Here is a 6,000-nt window from a genome sequence, read left to right as displayed (position 1 = left end):
ATATAACCCCAAGGCAGCGGATGTGCTGGGAGTTATGGTGCCACACACCAAGCTGGAGATGTCAGGATGAGGTCTGTTAGTAGACAGTGGAAACAGGTTAGTTTTTGAGAGATTCAGTTTTAAGTAGAGAGAGGACATAGTGTTAGAGACAGCGGACAGGCAGTCAGTGGCGTTCTGGAGGACCGGCGCTGTGATGTCATGGGAGGAGGTGTATAGCTGGGTGTCCTCAGCATAGAGATGGTACTGAAAGCCAAATCTCCTGATGGTTTGTCCAATAGAGGCTGTGTAGATATAGAAGAGGAGGGGGCCGAGGTCCGAGCCCTGAGGGACCCCAACAGGAGGGGAGGTTGAGCTAGCAAAGGATATACTGAATGAGCGTTCAGACAGGCACGAGGAGAACCAGGAGAGAGCAATGTCCTTTAGGCTGATGGAGTAAAACATGTTGAGAACTTTGTGGTCAACCGTGTCAAATGCTGTGGAGAGATCGAGGAGGGAGTAGTCACCCCTCAATGTGGCTGTCAGGAGGTTGTTTGGCACTTTTGTAAGGGCGGTTTCTGACAAGTGTAGAGGGCAGAAGCTGGATTGTAGGTGTTCAAGTAGATAGCTTTCTGAGAGCTTATAAGGCGATAGTAAACCACGCGTTCTAATTGGAGATTTGAGATGGGTCAGTACTTGGCAGCATCGGTCAAGAGTCGTTTTAGCAGTGGGGATATGATAGCATGTTTGAATTACGAGAAAAAAAAAAAGGCCAGAGGTCAAAGAGGTTAGAGGAGGTGGGAGATGACCACTAGGGAGAGGGACCGGAGGAGGTGTGAGGGAAAAGGGTCGCTAGCGCAGGTGGTGGGATGAGCAGAGAAGAGCAGGCTGGAGACTTCTTCCTCTGTTGTTGGTCTGAGTACAGAGAGTGAGCAGGGGCTAAATGCAGTACTGACGAGACTAGGGTCAGGGCTAGTCTGGGATAGATATATAAACATACACACACAGAAAGAACCCTCAGTTGGTTCGAAACCTCACTATTACATTGTGTATTTTTGTTATTAAAAGTATCATATCTACAAGATTACGTGGTTTCTTTTACTGAGAACAATCCTATTTTGCTCTACTGGCTAACATGGTACCAAGCTTTTTTCGTTTTACCTCCAGCCATCTTGCATGCCTCAGTGATTGCCTTCCGCTCTACTTTCTTGGTACCAGTGATTGTCGTAGTTGGGACCCATTAGATGTATATACCAGCAATCACCGCACATGCATGCCAAGGCTGAATGCCTTGTTACCTGTATTGTACACCTGTGCCCACTTGCTGCTTTCTCCAATGAAGGTAATTGTTTCTCCTTTGGGAGTTACCATATTTGTGATATGTAATGTCATTGGTGATGGGGGTGGAGTTAATTGTTTTTAAAGACAGTGTATGTTGGATGTTAGTTAGGACTTGACAAAGACCCGTTGTGTTTGGGTCGAAACGTTATCTGGTTGGGCACAATAAAGCATTGAATATTTGAAGTAATCCCCATGTGTGCTGCTCCACATCTATCGTCTATTTGCATACTATACTGGTCCAGGATCCAGGATTGGTTAGGAGCAGGCACCATCTTTCCAGGATTGTCCTCCCTTTAAGTTTTAGGTACTGTGTGTGCTGTGATCAACCTTATCACGATAAGTGATTGTCGTATTGGTATTTCACCTTGCATGATCCATCTTACTGTGTGTTAAATTCATTTGTCCAGGTTATTTACAGGCACCAACAAGTCCAACCTGAGATGTAGGCTCCACTTCTTATTGACCGGACAGAAGATGCTTCTCTTCTTGCAGTTTGTCAGGACACACAGGGTTACTGAGAACAACCAGTACTTTCCAGTGAAGTCCTTATCACAGCAGCATAACTCATGGAGGAGGAGGGGGGGGGGGCATTCTGGTCCAGTGGGACGTTATAAACACGTCTACAAGAGTCTTTAACTGTTTCCACTTTAGTAGAACACAGACTCAGAACAGCCAGGTTTATGGCTCAACAGTCGGGTAAAGGACTGCAGGAGCGCTGACATCACTGCTAAGGTCGTTGGCGCTTGTGCAGAGCGTTTACACTGACAGACCTCACTGCTGGATCGCTGGCTTCTCGCTCAGCGCTTACACGGAACTAGAAGCACCTGACCTCTCTGTCCCGTGGACGAGGACCTTTAGGTGGGGCTCCAGCTGCGCACCTGACCTCTCTGTCTCACGGACGAGGACCTTTAGGTGGGGCTCCTGCTGCGCACTTAACTTCTTTCCTGCAGACGAGGACCTTGAGGTGGGGCTCCAGCTGCGCACCTCACCTCTCTGCCCTGCAGACAAGGACCTTGAGGTGGGGCTCCTGCTGCACACCTCACCTCTCTGCCCTGCAGACAAGGACCTTGAGGTGGGGCTCCTGCTGCGCACCTGACCTCTTTGTCCCGTGGACGAGGACCTTTAGGTGGGGCTCCTGCTGCGCACCTGACCTCTTTGTCCCGTGGACGAGGACCTTTAGGTGGGGCTCCTGCTGCGCACCTAACCTCTCTGTTCCGCAGACGAGGACTTTTAGGTGGGACTCCTGCTGCGCACCTGACCTCTCTGTTCCGCAGACGAGGACCTTTAGGTGGGGCTCCTGCTGCGCACCTGACCTCTCTGTTCCGCAGACGAGGACCTTTAGGTGGGGCTCCTGCTGCGCACCCATCCTCTCTGTTCCGCAGACGAGGACCTTTAGGTGGGGCTCCTGCTGCGCACCTGACCTCTCTGTTCCGCAGACGAGGACCTTTAGGTGGGGCTCCTGCTGCGCACCTGACCTCTCTGTCCCGCAGACAAGGACCTTGAGGTGGGGCTCCAGCTGCGCACCTGACCTCTCTGTCCCGCGGACGAGGACCTTTAGGTGAGGCACCAACTGCGCACCTGACCTCTCTGTCTCACGGACGAGGACCTTTAGGTGGGGCTCCTGCTGCGCACCTGACCTCTCTGTCTCACGGACGAGGACCTTTAGGTGGGGCTCCTGCTGCGCACCTGACCTCTCTGTCCCGCACCCACATCCACCGCGGACTGTCCGCTTTAGGAAACGTGTAGATCTGTGGCGCAGGCTACAGTGAAGCACAGCCGGGGATTATCACACATAGATATTATAATCAGCTTTAACCCCTTAGTGACCGCTCTATTTAGGACCCAAAGACGCAACAATTTTTTTGACGCTTTCTGTAGACGCGGCGCTAAAAGAAACATCTATTCTGCAGTTTACTTGGGTTTCTTTCTGCATTAACCGCTCAGCATAAAGGAGGCAAGATTTTTTTTTTTTGAGGACTGACAATTAAAAAACCAAACTTTAAAAATATTTTTTAAAAGTTTTTCCACTTTTGTACAATTTTTTATATAACTCGTTTATCTCCCCGCTGACGAGTTCTGTTTTTTCTGTGACAAGCTGTAGTTTTATTGCTGCGATTTTGGGGTTCATAGCGGCTTTTTAATTACTTTCATTGCAGGTTTTTGGAAGGTGAAATTAATTTAAAAAATCTAAAGAAAAAGAGCATTTTGGCTCCAGGTGGGTTATTATTTTAAACAAAAAGGTGCAGATTCATTTCCTGTCCTGTGAGGCCGGCGCTGCTACCATCACACTGATAATACACTGCAGTACTTCTGTCCGGCACCCTGTGGCGCTGATAGTACACTGCAGTACTTCTGTCCAGCACCCTGCTGGCACTGCCAATACACTGCAGTACTTCTGTCCGGCACCCTGTGGCGCTGATAGTACACTGCAGTACTTCTGTCCGGCACCCTGCTGGCACTGACAATACACTGCAGTACTTCTGTCCGGCACCCTGCTGGCACTGACAATACACTGCAGTACTTCTGTCCGGCACCCTGCTGGCACTGACAATACACTGCAGTACTTCTGTCCGGCACTCTGCTGGCACTGACAATACACTGCAGTACCTCTGTCCAGCACCCTGGGGCGCTGACAATACACTGCAGTACTTCTGTCCGGAACCCTGCTGGCACTGACAATACATTGCAGTACCTCTGTCCGGCACCCTGCTGGCACTGACAATACACTGCAGTACTTCTGTCCGGCACTCTGCTGGCACTGACAATACACTGCAGTACCTCTGTCCAGCACCCTGTGGCGCTGACAATACATTGCAGTACCTCTGTCCGGCACCCTGCTGGCACTGACAATACACTGCAGTACTTCTGTCCGGAACCCTGCTGGCACTGACAATACACTGCAGTACTTCTGTCCGGCACCCTGCTGGCACTGACAATACACTGCAGTACTTCTGTCCGGCACCCTGCTTGCACTGACAATACACTGCAGTACTTCTGTCCGGCACCCTGCTGGCACTGACAATACACTGCAGTACTTCTGTCCGGCACCCTGCTGGCACTGACAATACACTGCAGTACTTCTGTCCGGCACTCTGCTGGCACTGACAATACACTGCAGTACTTCTGTCCGGCACCCTGCTGGCACTGACAATACACTGCAGTACTTCTGTCCGGCACCCTGCTGGCACTGACAAACTGCAGTACTTCTGCCCGGCACCCTGCTGGCACTGATAATACACTGCAGTACTTCTGCCCGGCACCCTGCTGGCACTGACAATACACTGCAGTACTTCTGTCCGGCACTCTGCTGGCACTGACAATACACTGCAGTACTTCTGTCCGGCACCCTGCTGGCACTGACAATACACTGCAGTACTTCTGTCCGGCACTCTGCTGGCACTGACAATACATTGCAGTACCTCTGTCCGGAACCCTGCTGGTGCTGATAATACACTGCAGTACTTCTGTCCGGCACCCTGCTGGCACTGATAATACACTGCAGTACTTCTGTCCGGCACCCTGCTGGCACTGATAATACACTGCAGTACTTCTGTCCGGCACCCTGCTGGCGCTGATAATACACTGCAGTACCTCTGTCCAGCACCCTGCTGGCGCTCCTGTATTACATGGTCAGCGCCCTCTATTTGTGAACCCTTTACATTCCCCAATCAAAATAGATTGCAGCATGTAAGGACTTAAAAGCAGGCAGCTGCCCGTCAACCACAGCTGCCTACGGCTGCGTACGGCAGGGACGCAGCTTCTGAGCTCACGCCATCCACAGGACATAAACGTCCGTCCATTCGGAGGCGCTGCTTCCCCACCGCGGCGCACAATTACACCCGGGGGAGGGAAAGGGTTAACGCAGATATTCCATACGTAAAACCTGTTGTAAATCTACGCTGTGACCGCGGCGCACGGACAACTCCCGGTCTGACGTACTGAGCCCCGACCGCCACCCGTTAACGGAAACTCGTTTATATTTCAGCAGGCGGCTCACCAGTCCCCGCGGCTCGCTGTTCGCACGAGGAGGCGCAGCGTGATCACGCCGCAGCTTTGAGCTTCTAGAATCGCCGCCTGATCGTTGGGCCTTCCGGGAACGCGGCAGAATCTGTGCGCCGTCGGGTGAGCGCGGTCATTGATGCGGGCTCCACCCCCCACTACAAGAGATTAACGCCGCGATGAAAATCCCACCGGACGAACTGCGGATTTAAATCCCCAAATCACATCTGAGCGCATTGTGGGCGGATTGTTTACACAGCGAGAGAACGAGATTCTGAAGAGCCGAGTCACACGGGAGCCACTGGAGACGCCGCAGAGCCTGAGAATGGCGCGCCGAGGAGATAAGCCGTGAGAGGAAGCACCGTCAGGACTCGCCTACACCGGGGGCTTAACCGGCTGACGCCCGCGTGACGCGCTGTAACTTCACGATAATTCCACGGTGCTTCAAATTGCGAGCAAAAAAGGCAAAGAAACGCGTCGCGCAGCAGAAGGAGCAGCGCATCCCACTGCAGGCCCCCGCCCGTGTGACGGCCTCCCCCCCGCGGACACCGCCCGTGTGACGGCCTCCCCCCCGCGGACACCGCCCGTGTGACGGCCTCCCCCCCGCGGACACCGCCCGTGTGATGATCCTCGGCCTCCGCACCACTAATCCCGTTTTAGGGGATCCAGAAGGAATCGCTGCGC

Source organism: Eleutherodactylus coqui, chromosome 11 (genome assembly GCF_035609145.1).
Source record: "Eleutherodactylus coqui strain aEleCoq1 chromosome 11, aEleCoq1.hap1, whole genome shotgun sequence".
Lineage (NCBI taxonomy): Eukaryota > Metazoa > Chordata > Amphibia > Anura > Eleutherodactylidae > Eleutherodactylus > Eleutherodactylus coqui.
This window is presented reverse-complemented; position numbering follows the sequence as displayed.